Source organism: Aethalodelphis obliquidens, unplaced genomic scaffold (assembly GCF_003676395.1).
Source record: "Aethalodelphis obliquidens isolate GAN/ISIS:26980383/991018 unplaced genomic scaffold, ASM367639v1 scaffold10, whole genome shotgun sequence".
NCBI classification, from domain to species: domain Eukaryota; kingdom Metazoa; phylum Chordata; class Mammalia; order Artiodactyla; family Delphinidae; genus Aethalodelphis; species Aethalodelphis obliquidens.
The window spans coordinates 24248034-24266090 of record NW_020837954.1 but is presented as its reverse complement, the minus strand read 5'-3'; positions in this window follow the sequence as shown (position 1 = coordinate 24266090).

Below are 18057 nucleotides of genomic sequence, written 5' to 3'. Positions count from 1 at the left end.
GCTTGAGAGTCTCTCATAGAAAAATTAAAAAAATTGTCATGTCATACATGACAATTAGAACCTTCAATCTAAAGGCTATAGCTTGTTGAGTATGTCCTATGTGAGAGGTGCATGACTAGGCACTTTTCCTACATTATCCCATTTAATCTCCCCAGCAATTTTATGCGATAGGCATTATGGTCTCCATTTTACAGGTGTGGAAACAGAGACTCATAGTAGTTAATCAGTTAACCCAGGGACACTCCATTTATGGAGCTGGGATTTGATCCAAGTCAATTGGACTCCACATCCCAGCCTCTGTCCTCTGTAATTTGCAGCATCCATGTACCCAAATTAATTCTGTAGCATAACAACTGTTATTGTCTATCTGGGCCTATAGATTTGATGATGTTGTTAATGATATATGTACAGAAAGACCTAGAACATCAAAACTCTGATTAGAGCCCTTGAGCTACATGAGGAAGCAGTATGATTTGGTAGTTAACAGCAGAGACTTTGAAACCAGTCTGTCTGACAGTTACTGTACTTCTCCCAGCCTCAGTTTCCTCCTCTGTAAAATGGGGTTAATAATATACCTTACCTACCTAATCATTTATGAGGATTAAATGTGTCATCATTTGTAAAATGCTAAGGACAGTGCCGAGAACAGAGTAGGTGTTCTACAGTTGTTTCACGTGAATAAAATCTGTGGGTCTTTGTCATGAGGGTACAGAGTTGTGCTGTGGTCCTTTTGGTTAATGTTGAGGTTCAATGTGGCTACAAAGACATGTGAATATGTTTGCCCTGGACTGGAGAAAGGGTTTTCAGAGGAATCGTATGAGATCTTTGGGATGACGGAGAGAAGATCTGTGGTCAAGGCCATTTCTACTGAAGAGGTTGAGTTTTGGTTTGCGGGCTTCTTCACTTTTCTTTGTTGAGGGCAAAATATGTAGAATTTCAGGGAACGGGCAGGAGGCTTTCTTTTGTTGGATGTCCTACGATGTCGGTGCTGCTGGAGCATTGGGTGCTACTGTATCGGAGTTCTTTCACAAGTCCTCAGCCACTGGCATTTGACTCTTTCACTCTGAAGCTGGCCTGCAAGGAGATAAGAACAGAGGGAGGGTATGAACTTTTTTTATGCCAACCTGAAATTCTAACAACAGTGAATTCTGGGATGATTCTGATCTCAGGGCACGAGACTGGGCATTTTGGACATTGGGTTATAGTTCAGGCTAAGAGCTTTGTATCCCCAGGGAAGGGAACTGACATTTATGAAGTGACTACTTTGAGCTAGACATTGTGTTGGATTTACATACGTTAACTTAAAAAATATCATCACAGCAATCCTATGAAATACATTTATTTCCCTCATTTTTAAGATAATGAAACTGGGACTTAGAATGCTTAAAACACATGCTCAAAGCCACCTAGGTAGTAAAGAGACGAGGATATGGTTTGAGTTGCTGTTCATTCTTTCCACAGGGAGAGTGGGACTAAAGGCAGAGGAATCCATTCAATCATTTCTGTAACTGGATTGTTTTTAAGTCAGGGGTTTGAAAGTTGAAAACTGGTCTGGACCTAGGAGTGTGAGCCTGGGTAAAGTGGAGGTGATGGGGCAGTTGTTACCTATTTTTTTTTAAACCAAAGGGTTAGAAAATGTAAATATACCTGTCACTTAAAAATGTTTGAAATGCTGAACAACAAAGAATTCCCAAGAGAGTAGGGGCAGAAAACCAGGAATATCTTTTTTAGACAGAGGGAAGCTGTCTGGGTTTTGAAAAGAATGGAATAAAACTCTAATCTTCAGTTATATTTTGGAGGAGAAGGTATACAGGCGCCATCTATTTTTTAGGTGGTTGGGTGGCCGATCCTTCTCTCATTTACTTAAATAAACTATTGAGTTACCTGATTAAAACAGAAGGTCCGTAACTAACTTAGGCATAGGGAAGGTGTTTCATTACTTGAAAGAAGGTTGGGGAATGAGTTTCTGTGGGTCTCACCCACTCCTCCCCCCTCACACAGTGCTTTGTATGTTATAGGTTCTTAATCAATATTTGAAACTCAAGTGGGCTGTAGTAGTAGTTCTTTTTTTTTTTTTTTTTTTTTTGCGGTACACGGGCCTCTCGCTGTTGTGGCCTCTCCCGTTGCGAAGCACAGGCTCCGGACGCGCAGGCTCAGTGGCCGTGGCTCACGGGCTTAGCCGCTCCACGGCGTGTGGGATCTTCCCGGACCGGGGCACGAACCCGTGTCCCCTGCATCGGCAGGCGGACTCTCAACCACTGTGCCACCAGGGTAGCCCTGTAGTAGCAGTTCTTGATGGCTTCTCTAGATAAAATATAATGAAACCTCTGTTTAAATTTGCAGATTCTTCCTCTTTTTTAAAATTACGGACAGGATAGCTATTAGGCAAAACTCAGAGCCAAGGATATGCAGCTGTGCAATTTGAAAGGAGCTTTATTATTTATCAAAAATATTCTGTTTTATGTTTTTATCTTTTTATAGTAAAACTGAGGTAATTTCCTTTATTTGACCTATATTTGGTATATTTGGAGTTTTTCTTGTACTTTGGTTCATATCATAACCACCTGGATTTGTTCTATTTTATTACAGTGAATTAGACTAAAACATGATAACACTTGTGAAGTTACATTACTAAAATCAACAACCACAGCAAAACAGCAACAACATTTAATTCTTAACTGCTTTACTAATGTGTGAAATGAAAGGCATTTGTTAAAAAAAATTTTTTTTCACGTTGGGAATAACATTTTAGGACAATCAGTGAAATTTAAAGTCAATCACCAGATAAAAACTCTCTTTTATGTATATCAAAATTTTTCATTTCTGAATTTAAACCTTATACTTTTTGGACCATCATGCCTTTTCCCTTTTCCCTTAAAAATTAAAAAAATTGTGGTTGAAATACACACAACATGAAATTTACCATCTTAACCATTTTAAAGTGTACAGTTCATTTCTGTTAAGTACATTCAGATTGTTGTGCAACCAGTCTACAAAACTCTTTTCATCTTGCAAAACTGAAACTTCTGTGCCCATTAAAGGACAACTTCCCACTCCACTCTACTTCTAGCCCCTGGAAACCACCATTCCACTTTGTGTCTCTATAAATTTGACCTCATATAAGTGAAATCATATAGTATTGTCTTTTTGTGATTGGCTTATTTCATGTAGTATAACGTCTTCAAGGTTCATGTAGCACGTGTCAGAATTTCTTTCCTTTCTAAGGCTGAGTATTATTCCATTGTATGCACCTGCCACATTTTGTTTACCCATTCATCCATTGATGGACACTTGGGTTGCTTCTGCCTTTTGTCTAATGCAAATAAGGCTGCTTTGAACATGGATATACAAATATCTCTTTGAAAAGAGACCTTGCTTTCAATTTTTTTGGGTACAGCCCCAGAAGTGGGTTTGACGGATCATATAGTAGTTCCATTTTTATTTTTTGGGGGAACACCATACTATTTTTTATAGCTTTTTAAAATTCACTTTAAATTAGTTTTTACTTTTGTCAAAGCAACCTGGTTATGTCACATATTTTGGTTAAATAACCAGTGTTTACATTATTATGACTATTGTAAATATTTTGTGTTGTTGAGCCACTATGAGCCGTATGATAGGTTTATTTTCTTTTGCTAATTTTTTTTTCAGGTTGACTATAACATTTCAGGATAATCAGTGAAATTTCTTTTTTTTTTTTAATCAGTGAAATTTCAAGTCAACAATTAAATGATGAGATGCCATCTATGTTTCTTTTTATTATTCCTGGAATTGTTAATATCTCATTTTTTATTACCTTTGTCTCTGTGCCTATTGCTATATTTCTCAAATGCTTTAATAGAGCTGTTGAATGCTGTTACTAGTTTGTCCCAAATGCTCAAGCACACAGTTCATCCTATTGGTTCCACTGTTTCCCTCGGCAACCTTTCTGCTGCAGCTCTGTCCTCCCACTCCACTCTGGCTGGGTTGAGTTCTAGGCTTGATGCACAGCTGATGTCCCAGGACTTGTCTTCACTCACTTTGTGTGTTGGATGCTCTTCCTCTGTTCTCCTGTCTTATGCTTCCTTTTGCCTTACTCTGCCTCCCTTTTTTCTTCCTGGAAATTTTAGAATCTTTATTCCTGGTCTGAGTCTCTTTTTATTCACTGTGCTTGGAACACTGTGGGCCCTTTTGTATTATTTTCCTGATGTTTCCTCTCCTTTGTTTTCCTCTGTTCTCTCTTAATGGAGCTTGTCTTATTTCTGGTTGGATCTCTCAAACTAATTCTCTAATTTTCTTACTCATCTCCTATTTTCCATTTCTTTGTGTTTTTTTCAACTTTGGGAGATTTCCTTGACTGAGATCGTATTGCAAACTTTACTGAGTTTTTTTCTTCTTGCTTTCATATCTATTTAAAAATTTCCAATAACTCTTTCTTGTGCCCTCATTTAAAAAAAAATTAGCTTCTTGTTTCTGGTTCTTGAATGTGCTACATTCTTTTCACTCACTGAGGACATTTAATATGGATTTTAAAAAGTTTCTCTTTTTCTTTGCTTATAGTTTATCCATTTCCTCCAAGTTCTTCTTTTCTATTTGTTTTTATGATCTCACTCTTCCATACTGAAGTCTTTTCTTAAATTTCTAATCATCTTTGGTTATCTGTTCCCATTTAATTGTGAGGCACAAAAACGCTGATAGAAAACTCTGTGAACATAAGGTGGACTACCCTGTAGTGTGATCAGGTTATAAGCATACCTTATGTTCAGGGGAGCCTTAAAGATCAGGATTGTTAGATCTTTTCTCTGCACCATTCAGTTTCTCCCCCAAATTCCTTGTCTCCTGCCAAGAGATGTGTACCTGGACATAGAATGGAGGTTTCAATAAGCAGGTTTCATTTAATTGTGATTTTTTGTCTGGCATCTCACTCCTGCCCTCAGTTCTCAGTGCCTCTGAGCCTGGTGATTCTAACACCGATTAAACTGCCTTTCTAAAGTGTGTAAGTTGCTATTTCTCAGTTCTATTATAATTTGCCTTACTGGTGATATCTGAGGTTCTATGACTGATAAGTTAATAGAATTTAAAAAAAAATCAAACACATTTAACGTTCTGGAAAGACAGCAAGTACTTTTAAAAAATTACATGCACAGAGAAAAATTAATCACAGAGAAAGGAGGAAGAGATGCCCCTAGGCAAAAATGTTTCCAAGAGATTTAATTTTTGACCTGATAAATACAACTGATTAAAAATAGGAATAACAAGTTACTAAGCTGCTGTTATGTGAGATCTAGCAGTGATCTAAGCCATGGTAGAACTCACATACGGGCAGCCACATGACCAAGATGGAAGTAGTAGTTTGAAACAAAAACAGAAGATGAAACAGGCAAAAACTCACAGACGCACCCTCTGAAACCTAGAGGGCAGGAGGGGTTTGCAGGGGAAAGTGGAAGTTCGTTCTTAAAGCCAAGAACAGGGAGAAACTGCAAGGCAGAGAAAAGCTCTAGCGTGGAGCATGGTATGGCTAATGTATAAGTAGGAGCCTTAAAAGCTAAGACCAAGAGGTGCTGAGTGACCACAATGGCGAACCATCTCCTCCTTGCCAGGGGAGCAGTGAGACAACCCTGTCCTGGGGCCATGCCCCTTACATCCTAAACTACAGTCTCGCCAGACCCTGCTGTAGGATGGTCCCTTGGGTCTGACCAGAAGGCTGATTCAGGTCTTCCTCATGTCCAGTGGTGGAGGGAGCCTTTCTTTTTGCCATTAAGAGCAAATACAAGGCCTTTATAACTAGAGTGTCAGAAAATATCTCTACTCTTCTGGCTGTTAGCACTTCTGGCAGGCTGCCTCTTATATGCAGAGAATTAACAGTGGCTTTATAGCTCTCGCAAAGAGTTTGTCTCTCACTTTTACTACTTCCCCTGTAAGTTAACCTCTTTCTTTTTCCTGCTTTTGCAGAGGGATGACCCAGGCCTCGGGATTAGCCCCTCCCAAAGCTTGCCCTTTCCCAGAACACTTCTTAGACTCTGCAGGGTCAGACCTGGTCTGGGGGAGGGTGAGTGAGAAGAACTTGGTCCACGTTCATGGGGCACCCTGATTCCCTGGGGCAGGCACTGCTGTGTCTGGGCTGCAGGGAACAGGGGGACTGTGCTTCCTGGGTCAATCTGTTGGGGGTCCAAAAAGCCTTCTGCAAAAGCACAACCTTTCTGTGAAGTGTCCTGTTGTATTTTGAAAAACACTCATGCAATTAAAATATTTAAAATCCATACTATATTTGTATTGTTCTAATATTCAAATATTAGCATGATATAAAGGTTGCATAAATAATATTATTTCCCCTCCAGTCTTCAAGTACACATGATACACATGCTTTATGGTGTGACCGTGAGCCCTTGGTAACTCTCTTCTGTGACCCTCAGGGGTCATGTACAGACTAGTTTGACAAGTAAAGAATTGGAAAGAACATTGAAGCAGACATTGCAGTACGTGGCTATGCCCTTGGTTCTCTGCTCACAGGCCATGTACCTGAAGGTCAACTGCCTACTCTCTCTGAATGAACCTCTGTTTTCTCACCTGTAAAACGGGGAGGTTGGAATAGATGTCCTCTTTTTTTTTTCCTCATTAGCATTTCTGTCTCCTGAATTACCTAGATTTTGTCTCAACTTTTATCTTCTGCTTCACTTCATACAAAATCATAGCCACCCTGTAATCTCTACGGACCCCCTTATATCTGCAGTATTTGTGGTTAAATGATATTAGTGCTCCCCACAGGGTGGTTGGAAGCCATCAAGAATAAAAGTTATTGCAAAGCTCTTTGCATTAAGTAGAGAATAACACAAAGTCATGTTAATTGATTTTATGCTTATGTGGTTTCAATTCCATCCTGGCCTTTTCATTTGAACATACATATGTATTTATGTATGGAGTGTGTATGAAGTGTGTAATTAGGTTTGTCAAATTATGTTCTCGGCTTAAAGTCTCTTGCAGGCATAATGCTTAAAAAAATCAAAACAATTAATTAAAAAGTAGAATTGTTTTGACTATTACCCTTAGAGGAGAGATGTTAAAACCCGCAGTGGCTCGGAGGTATTTTGAAGACACATGCATGCAGGTCTGAAACACTGCTCTGCGTCTTTGATGTGACAGAAATGGATACAATGTTTCCAAATGATTGTGTTGGGATTTAGGGATTTCTTTTTATCCTTGGCATAGCGTTTGGTTATTTTTCAGAGGGACAGAAGTCCTGAGGTAGAGTAGGTACCCTTTTATAAGGTATTACTCCATCTTACATGGGATAATCTACAATTTACTCACAAGACTTGGATGCCAGGTCCAAGGGAAGGGAACTTGGGGGATGTTACAGTTTCAAAATTGGCCCCGAGGTCAAAGACTCAGGACCTGGGGAGGAAGATTTTTTTTTTAATTTAAAAAAATTAATTAATTAATTTTTGGCTACGTTGGGTTTTCGTGGCTGCGCACGGGCTTTCTCTAGTTGCAGCAAGTGGGGGCTACTCTTTGGTGCGGTGCACAGCCTTCTCATTGGCTTCTCTTGCTGCTGAGCACGGGCTGTAGGTGCATGGGCTTCAGTAGTTGTGGCTCGCAGGCTCTAGAGCGCAGGCTCAGTAGTTGTGGTGCACGGGCTTAGTTGCTCCACAGCATGTGGGATCTTCCCAGACCAGGGCTCGAACCGGTGTCCCCTGCACTGGCAGGTGGATTCTTAACCACTGCACCACTAGGGAAGTCTTAGGGGAGGAAGATTTTAGCAAAACTTTCTGGCCAAGGAAACACCTTAAAATCCACAGAGACATTTGAGCCTTTGTTCTCAGGCTACGAATACTTACCATTTGATTGGTTATACGAGCAGAATGTGTGCTTTCTGAGAACGTGGCTGTTCTCTGAGTGTTTATCAAGGGACAGTCCTGCTCAGATAAGCCTGGAACTTCCCACCTCTCCAGTCCCATCTCCTGCCATTCTGCCCAGTTATCCCCAATCTCTAGCCAAGATGAACAATTTGCTATTCCTTAGACAAAACCACTATGTACCTGCATGTTCCTTCCTTCTTTGCCCAGCTGGTCAGATCTCACTTACCCTTCAGTGGAACCTCTAGCATCATCCTCTGCAGGAATTCTCTGCTGGTGGCATCCCTGCCCCAGAGGGAGTGAGAGGACCACCCGCCACGTGCTAACACTCTCCTTGCTCATCACTCTTCTCACATGGGTTGTGATTTTGGGTAATTGTCTGTTTTGCTGCTAGACCGGACACTCCAAGGGGGAGAGGAGGGACGGGGCCATATTGAAGGTTGTATCCCAGACTGACCCAGGCTCAATAAACATTTGTTCAAATGACGACTGCCTGTTGTGCCTACTTGGGTCTGTGTTCTCTCTAGACCATTTTGTCTTTTTTTTTTTTTTCTCCTGCTCACACTTGGCACTTTATTAGTGAGGAGCTGTGGTCTGGGAAAGGGGAGGCTGGGATGGAAAAGTTCAGCGCCCATCTCATGGTCTTGCTCACCTTCCCGTGCAAGCAGTTTGGGCATCAGGAAAACGCCAAGAATGAGGAGATCCTGAATTGCCTCAAGTATGTCTGACCATTTTGTCTTTAGTCTTCCCCAAATCAACCAGATAGGCTATGTGGGGTAGTGTTTTGAGTGCATGGACTATGAAGCCAGTCTGCTGATTGGAATCATGTATCTACTTCTTACTAGCTGTATAACTGCTATCAGCCTCAGCTTCTTCATCTGTAAAATGGGGATAATAGTAGGCTTCACCTTATAGAGTTGTTCTGAGGATTAAATGAGTTAATATTTGCAAAGTCTTTAGAAGAGTTTTTGACTGACACTGAGGTTGTATTCTAAATAAGTAAAATAATTTTGGGGAATCTGAATCAACACAACAGATGGAAGGGTGATAACTGTGGGTTCAGTAGACATGACTCTGGAATAGATCTCATTGCAGGAGTGAAAACTTTATTATCAACTGAAAAACATCCCAGACCTGTAGCTCAGGAAAAGAAAACAACTTTAATGCCCTTGTCACCTAATTTTTAAGAAATTTGCCACTCTCATCTGAACATATCACTACTCTGTTTAACACTTTGTCTCCTTATTGCTCCAAATTTCTCACTGTGGCTTCCAAGACCCACAAAACCTGACCTTAGGTACCTTCTACAGCCTCATCTCTCTCTCTCTCTCTTTTTTTTTTTTGGCGGCGCCACAGGGCACGTGGATCTTAGTTCCCTGAGCAGGGATCGAACCCGTTCCCCCTGCAGTGGAAGCGAGGAGTCTTAACCACTGGACCGCCAGGGAAGTCCCAACAGCCTCATCTCTTGCTGTCACTCCCTTCATCCTTCCTTTTCCCTGTACGAAGTTCCAGATACTCACTCCTGTCCATTCCCAAATGTGCAGGGCTCTTTCCCAACTTCCCTCAGTGCTTCCTCTTCCTTTCGTCTGTATAAACCGAACTCCTCCCATTGCTCTGGTTTTCAATTCAAGGTAAGCATCATGACTTCTCTACTAGCTTAGGGACCTTGGCTATCTGCTCCCCTAGTATCTGGACCTCTCTTACCAGGTACCATACCTTTTGTCACACCGTGGTGCATTTTATTGCTTAATTGTAAGCCTTCCCCATTAGATTATAAGCTCCAATGGGGCAGGGGACAAGTCTGTTTTGCTCACTGTTATTCCAACCCTAGTATCTTAAATAAGGTCTGGTGTGCAGTAGGCAATCAATCAATACTTACTGAATGGTGTTTAATTTTAGAAATCAGAAGCTTTTAAGTCTAACCCAACCCAGATGTCAGCTCTCTGGGTGTCCCCAAGTCCTCCAGCTTGTTGCAGTGAGATTGTCCATTAAGACTGAGTGAAATTGCCTAGAATCTCCATCCTGTTTATGGTGGGTCATCTCATCTCTGGGTCTTTGGAGGATTGTTCTGTTTCTCCCGGCCATCTCTGCTGACCTTTTGCAATTTACTTCCTTACCTGTTGGCCCTTTTCTCTCCTGCAGCTTTCTGCCAGACACCATCCCAGGTCCCTTAGTACCCAAAGCGCTCCCTCTTAAGGCTCTGTGAGCATGGTGTGGTTACTCAGCAGTGCATCATGGCCAGCCGCTTAAAATAAAATATGACACGTCTCCTTTTTGAATGGTCCTATGTCTATTCCCATCTCTGAGCTTTTTCTTATTCATCTGTTGGACTTGGATGGCAACGTGATGATGATTCTGGGTCCCTCTTTGTCTTTTGCCCTGTTCCTAAATTCCACAACTCCTGTTAATCTCTTATGCAGACCCAGCTTAGCTGTTTCATTGTCTGGCTTTTGCTCATTCAGATTCTGTCCCTAGGATTTTATTTTCATCATGAAACCTGTCCATAATCACTAAGCAGAGGCAACAGAGGGTCGTGTTAAGAGGGTGTGCTCTAGAGCCAAACAAGCTGGTTCCAAATTGAGTCTCCACCTTCACTGCTTCACTTCCCCATTATTACTTCACTTTTACCTGTCTCAGGGTTCTTGTCTGTAAGATGGTCATTGTCATGCTGTAAAATGGTAATTGTAACGAGGATCTAACAAGTTAGAATGAAATGAAATGAAAAGTACTTTGAAAATGCCTGGCACATAGTAAGCACCTAATAAATCCTTTGTTTTTGTTATTTGATCTTTTTTATTGAAGTATAGTTGATGTACAATATTACATAAGTTACAGGTGTACAGTATAATGATTCACAAGTTTTAAAGGTTATACTCCATTTACAGTTGTTATAAAATATTGGCTGTATTCCCGGTGTTGTACAATATATCTCTGTAGCTTATTTTATACGTAATAGTTTGTACCTCTTAATCCCCTACGTCTATGTTACCCCTCCCCCTTTCCGTCTCCTCACTGGTAATCACTAGTTTATTCTCTATATCTGTGAGGCTGCTTCTTTTTTGTTATATTCACTAGTTTGTTGTATATTTTTAGATTCCACATATAAGTGATATCATACAGTATTTGTCTTTCTCTGTCTGACTTATTTCACATAATACCTCTAAGTCCATCCATCTTGTTGCAAATGGCAAACTTTCATTTTAACTTTAAAAAAAAATTACGATATATGCATAATCAAGGCAGCTTTCTCCCTGAAGAAATTCTTCAAAAAGCTATTTAAGCAACTGTGCTTTTTCCTCATGACACTAATTCCAAGTCACCTGTTTATTTTCTAAGATGTTTTCTAACTATTGACAGAATATAGGACTGGCTAAGAGCACCAGCTCAGAATCAGTAGGGCTTAGAACTTGGTTCCACTTGGTTTGCCTTATGTGATCTTCAGAAACTGATTACATTTTCTAAGACTCAATTTCCTCATCTTTCAAATGGGGACACTACTGCCCTCTACAGTGTGTGTGTGTGTGTGTGTGTGTGTGTGTGTGTGTGTGTGTGTGTGTTCAATGAGCTCATGTATGTAAAGCATTTAGCGCAGTGTCCAGTGTGTAATCAGTACTTTATAACTGTGCTTATTACTATTATATTAGTATTATTGTTACATTTTTTTAATAATCAAGAGAAACAACATGTGCTTCTGAAAGGCTGAAGAATTAAGTAGCACCTCACTTCATCACACCCTGTGGTGTGAAATATCTTCTTATTTATTTAGAAGAGTCTATTAGCCTTGATGATCAGTGGAGCTCTTACAGGAGAGGCAAGGGAAGAGGCATGAAATACATTTTGTGAAAAGAGTGATGGATCTGTCCCACGTGGCATTTTACCATTGGTAGAATTAAAAACTATGAAATAGAAAGCTTCTCTTCTCAAGGGGCCATAGCTCTCCAGGGGTAGAGCCTTCTGCTCTCCTTTGACTGTTTAGTGCATGGACGAATGTAAACTTGCTATCCAGCAGAGAGTCTGATTGAGTGATACCCTAATGGAGCCATTGGCAAAGGATAAACCAGGACAGAAACAAAGCTGCATTCCAAATAGTGCTCAGTGCCTTTCTTAATACTTTCCATTATAATTCATTCCCATTAGAGGCACTTTGGGCCATTTTAAAGCTATTACATTGTAATTTCAGAGCTGACTGTAAATTCAAAAGAACACACATACATGGTCTCTTAACAATTCAAAGAAAATAGAAAGAAATATTAGATTTGCCATCCAGAATCCGAATTCCAAGACCAGTGAGATGTTGAAATACTGCTCTGCATTTCATTTGAACTCAGTAGACAACACATTTCAGAAAAAAATCCAAACTTTAAATAATCATTACTGTGCTGATCATATAAACATATATATCAAAGAGGGTAGGGACTTCCCTGGTGGTGCAGTGGTTAAGAATCCGCCCGCCAATGCAGGGGACACGGGTTTGAGCCCTGGTCCGGGGAGATCCCACATGCCGTGGAGCAACTAAGCCCATGTGCCACAACTACTGAGACCGCATGCCACAACTACTGAAGCCCATGGGTCTAGAGCCCGTGCTCTGCAACAAGAGAAGCCACCGCAATGAGAAGCCCGCGCATTGCAACGAAGAGTAGCCCCTGCTCACCACAACTAGAGAAAGCCCACGCACAGCAATGAAGCCCCAATGCAGCCAAATAACTAACTAAATAAAAACCAACCAACCAAACAAAACAATAAAAACCCCCCAAGAGGGTAGAGCATCAAAGATCCAAAGGAGGAAAGGACCTTTCAAGAATCAGAGGATCCTGAATTTAGTTAGAATCTTGACCTAAGTTGTATAAAAATAGTATGAACAGTGGCTTCCTTGTTCAGGTGGCAGTTAAGTTATATGCCGAATCATTAGAACAGTACAAAGAGGAGCGTACCTGCTACAAAAAGCAAGTGCCTGATGCGTTATTCAATGGCACTCATTCTTCCCTATCTGGGCCACAGCCAAGAGGGAAAAGTCTGACTTAGTCACATGAAGGCTCTTGCTAAGAGTTTTAAGACACAAATTTTACTAGGCAATAAAGTTTATATAGCTATACCACATTGGCCATTTTGCAGGCAATCTGTAGTTCAGGCACACTGCAGAATTTATTATTTTCCTTTTAATAAATATTCCTCACCGTCAGACTTGTTGTCTGCCTTAATTGAAAGACCTTCAGCTTCTAGTACCTTCTTCCTAAGTCAGTAACTGCCTCAGGCAGCTTTGGAATAGAGGGGGAAGGAGTAGAAGGACGAAGTTAGAACCACATTCTTTATTCTGCTGCCAGGTGGTGTCCCTACCCTCCCCTAAGCTAGAGGAAAGGGCTGCCTTCTCCCCAGCCCAGCATCGAGAGACCCCTTGATCAACTCAGGACCATTTCTGGGCCTAGAGTTAATTTTCCCTGAAATTTGCTGTGGTCCTGGATGTAGTGCTGAAGCTCGTCATAGCAGGAAATAGTGGTGGAAACTTAAAAAAAACCCCAGAAAACCCAAACCCATCCCTGAGTCATAAGTGAAGAGTCCTGGAAAGAATTTTAATGATTATCTAGTCCTAATCCCTCATTTTACAAATGAGAAAACTGAGGCCCAGAGAAGTTAGGGTCCAGCAGGAACATGTGTCTTCCCCACCCTCAGCTTCCTGACATTTTGGAGGCACATGCTCTGCTGTGTTTATCTACTTGAGTTCATCCTTTGTTGGAGAGCAGCCACACTGCTCGGCACACGATGGGCTTTATGCCCTCAGACAACTGACTGACATTCTTCAGCTCTACATAGAAACACTGAGTTTATTCATCAATATTTGTGCACCTGGATGGTATTGCAGTGTCTTCTTTGAACACGGTGAAACTTTTGGGTTATTACGTAAAAACAACTCACTTTTGGGAGAGGTCTTTTCTACGTGGAGCGTCAAGGAGGCGAAGTCTTCATCTTCTTTCCTATACTCCTCCAGTGAGAGCTCTTGTAGAGTAGGTACAAGCTGGTGCTTCCCAAGTAGTAGACTGTCTCCTGAAATGTACATAGTTCCAGCGGGCCAGATTCAGTGGTAGGTGTGGCTTGAGTGTTTCAGTTATCTATTTCTAAAAATGTTCCAGGAGCATCTACCCACTGAGAGCCTCGTATGGACCAACCCTGGGATTCTGCCCTAGACTTCGGCACCTCCTCATGTCAAGTACAGCTCAAGGATTCCCCAGCAGATGTAGAATTAGACAGTGAAGCTTCATTGCTTCAGTATCAGTCTTTCACCTCTCTCATTAACCTCTCAAACGTGGAGGGTAAGAGAGGCATACATTTTTGAAACACTTGTGAGTTTTTTCTGTTTCTATATTCGGCCTAATTGACATTTGAATTGGGTGCAAGTAGTGATCATACCTCTAAGTCTTTCTAACAATCACACATTACTGTTCTGCTTACATTTAATGTTCTGTGGTCATCTTCAAAGACTCCCATTAAAAGCATCCCGTTTTGTCTTCCCCTCCCCCTGCTGGGGAATCCCTCATCATGCTGAAGTTATTTTCATTCATCTCCATTATCTAATTCCCTTTCTCACATAAATCATGTTTTACATGAACTCCACTTTAACTTCCCAGTGTATATTAGAGGATTTATATGATACAATTCATCTGCATAATAATCCTATGAGATTAAATTCTATTATTATCTCCATTTTGTAGATGAGAAAACTGAGGTTTAAGAGAATAGATCATTGCTCGTCAGTCGTAGACGTGGGATTTAAACCTTAGGCTTTCAACCAGTACACTATACCAGTCCCACCCGCCTTAAACTGGTTTCAGCATCATCTTAAATCTTGCTGTTGAGGTTACACACAAAATTCTGACATTTCTTGGTGACTCTTGGTACCAACGCCAAGCCAGGAGCAGCCAGGAAGCCAGGATTATTTCTGAACTTAAATTCTCATATCTTTAAAATCTCTTGTATTACTTGTACCTTGACTTTGCATTGCCACATTTTGCAAACATCTTTGGTACTGAACTCTACGAAATCTATTCTTCTTTTGTTTTCCTTGATTCTATTGTCTGTTGGGTGTATGGTCCTCCACATAAGGAGGGGGACAGAGAAGGAACTCAGCAGAAATGTGAAGACCTTAATATTGCATTTCACTTTTGGCTGCCTTCACGTATCGTGGGAAAAACCACATATTCATGTTTCAGTGACAATCTAGGAAGGAGAATGTTTTTCTTTAATATCTCTAGAAAAATCTTCAAGAATGGATTTTGTGTAATTTGAGAGTGGTTCCAGAACAGAAGTAGAAAATTTGTTCAATTTGTACCTATTGTTTTAATTTTTAGCTAATTTGGGTATTGTATGGGTCATCTTTGATCTGAAAACCTGTTTTGAAGGCGTTTCACATATTGAAGGAGACAAATTGATGAGGAATATGGTGATGCCATCTATTTCATTAAAAAAGAAATCAGCTTCACAAATGTATGGACACCAAGGTGGGAAAGAGGGGGTGGGTGGTGGTGGTGTGATGAATTGGGAAATTGGGATTGACATGTATACACTAATATGTATAAAATAGATAACTAATAAGAACCTGTTGTATAGCACAGGGAACTCCACTTCTTTGAACAGTAGAAACTAACACAACATTGTAAAACAACTATACCCCAATTAAAAAAAAAATCAGCTTCTGTAGCAAGACTTTTGTGTCGCTTTGGGTTTGTGAAGCTGTGCAGTAGGTGTTTTTAGATATAGAAATATATAGTTAGGGAGAAATTTTATTGGCTTTGGGCTTAGTAAAGTAGAAAGTTTGGAACTTGGAATGGTCCCTGAGTGTCTGAGTCTTATAGTAGTGATAATTAGAGAAATTTCTTTCCATTTGGTTTGAGAGAAGTCAAATGGATTGAGTAGAAGTTTCCTCTGACAGTATCTGAATAAAAATTCAGCTTACTGAGACAATACAGACACCACCAGACTACTATTTTATCCTAGATAAATGGAGTAAATGTGCTATCAAATAGGACTGACTCTGAAATCTCCAGATGTACACAGTGTCTGATTTCTCTGGTGCATGTTCTGGTTATATTTAGTCAAAACTCCCTAGAGTGTTGTTTTGTCCAAGTTTAATGAGAATGCTTGGTTGTACTTGTTGAAGGAAGACTAAGGGTAGGAATGTATTAATTTATTCTGGATGGCAATTAGGGAGATCTATAACTATTATCGTCATGGATCCTGTCATCTGTCAATTTGCCAAGTATGGAAAAAGTATGATTGCTGCATAGTCCCTAATGGAAAAAATGGAATTCTCCTCAAATTTGTAACATTTTTATTTACATCATGAAGACACAGGGGGAGTGGCTACTTGAATTCTGTGAGTTCAGTTGGTTTTTGAGAACAAATGCAACCAGGAATTTTCACATTATGTAGTCAATTTTGCAGAAACTTCACTGTGGTTGCTCTGTTTACTCGTCTAACCATTGCAAGTATAAAATTTTGGGAATTCACAATATATGCTGATGCCTCGATGAAGGAATTTTCTGGAAAGCAAGATTTATCACAACAGCAGTGTTGAAAAGAATAAACCTGAAGCCCATGTAAACTGTGCAAATGCTGGGCTTGAGTTTGTGCCATTTTGAATAAATTAAATAGCACCAGTCTCCAGGTGCCTCTAATTGATGGTGACCACCTCTGTGAGGTTGGACTTCAGTATCCTCAGCCCTTCAATCTTTCCCACCCTACCTCAGTGCCTTCCTTCCCCCAAAGTTGGGAAAGATCTGAGATCAAGCAATCACTTGTGTTTGTTCACTGTATTTTTATTATAGTGCTATCACACCTAGGCATTTACAGGCTGAGCCTTTTTTTTTTTTTTTTCTACTTAGGGGAATTCTCTGCCTCCATATTTCTGAAAAAGAATGTACTTAGGAACTCACTCTCTTCATTAGTAGAAGCAATAAAATTCTACCACAGTAGGTTGTCAAATTATGTAAGTGTTCGATATCCTTAGCAAAAAATACCAGTCAATACCTTGACTTCCTAGTTTTGGATATAATCACTACAAATAAGGAATAGAGAAACTTTTCTTTTGGGAGATTGGATTGGTAGTGGCTTACTATCTTTTCTTTGTTTTGAATTTTATTTTATTTATTTTTTTATACAGCAGGTTCTTACTAGTTATCCATTTTATACATATTAGTGTATACATGTCAATCCCATCTCCCAATTCACCACACCATGCCCCCCACCCCCCTGCCACCATTTTACCCCCTTGGTGTCCATACGTTTGTTCTCTACATCTGTGTCTCAATTTCTGCCCTGCAAAGCAGTTCATCTATACCATTTTTCTAGGTCCCACATATATGTGTTAATATATGATATTTGTTTTTCTCTTTCTGACTTACTTCACTCTGTATGACAGTCTCTAGATACATCCACATCTCTACATATGACCCAATTTTGTTCCTTTTTATGGCTGAGTAATATTCCACTGTATATATGTACCACATCTTCTTTATCCATTTGTCTGTTGATGGGCATTTAGGTTGCTTCCATGACCTGGCTATTGTAAATAGTGCTGCAATGAACATTGGAGTGCATGTGTCTTTTTGAATTATGGTTTTCTCTGGGTGTATGCCCAGTAGTGGGATTGCTGGATCATATGCTAATTCTATTTTTAACTTTTTAAGGAAAATCCATACTGTTCTCCATAGTGGTTGTATCAATTTACATTCCCACCAACAGTGCAAGAGGGTTCCCTTTTCTCCACACCCTCTCCAGCATTTGCTGTTTGTAGATTTTCTGACGATGCCCATTCTAACTGGTGTGTGGTGACACCTCCTTGTAGTTTTGATTTGCATTTCTCTAATAATTAGTGATGTTGAACAGCTTTTCACATGCTTCTTGGCAATCTGTATATCTTCTTTGGAGAAATGTCTATTTAGGTCTTCTACCCATTTTTGGATTGTGTTTTTTAATATTGAGCTGCATGAGCTGTTTATATATTTTGGAGATTAATCCTTTGTCCATTGATTCATTTGCAAATATTTTCTCCCATTCTGAGGGTTGTCTTGTCGTCTTGTTTGTAGTTTCCTTTGATTTGCAAAAGCTTTTAAGTTTCATTACATCCCATTTGTTTATTTTTGTTTTTATTTTCATTACTCTAGGAGGTGGATCAAAAAAGATCTTGCTGTGATTTATGTCAAAGAATGTTCTTCCTATGTTTTCCTCTAAGAGT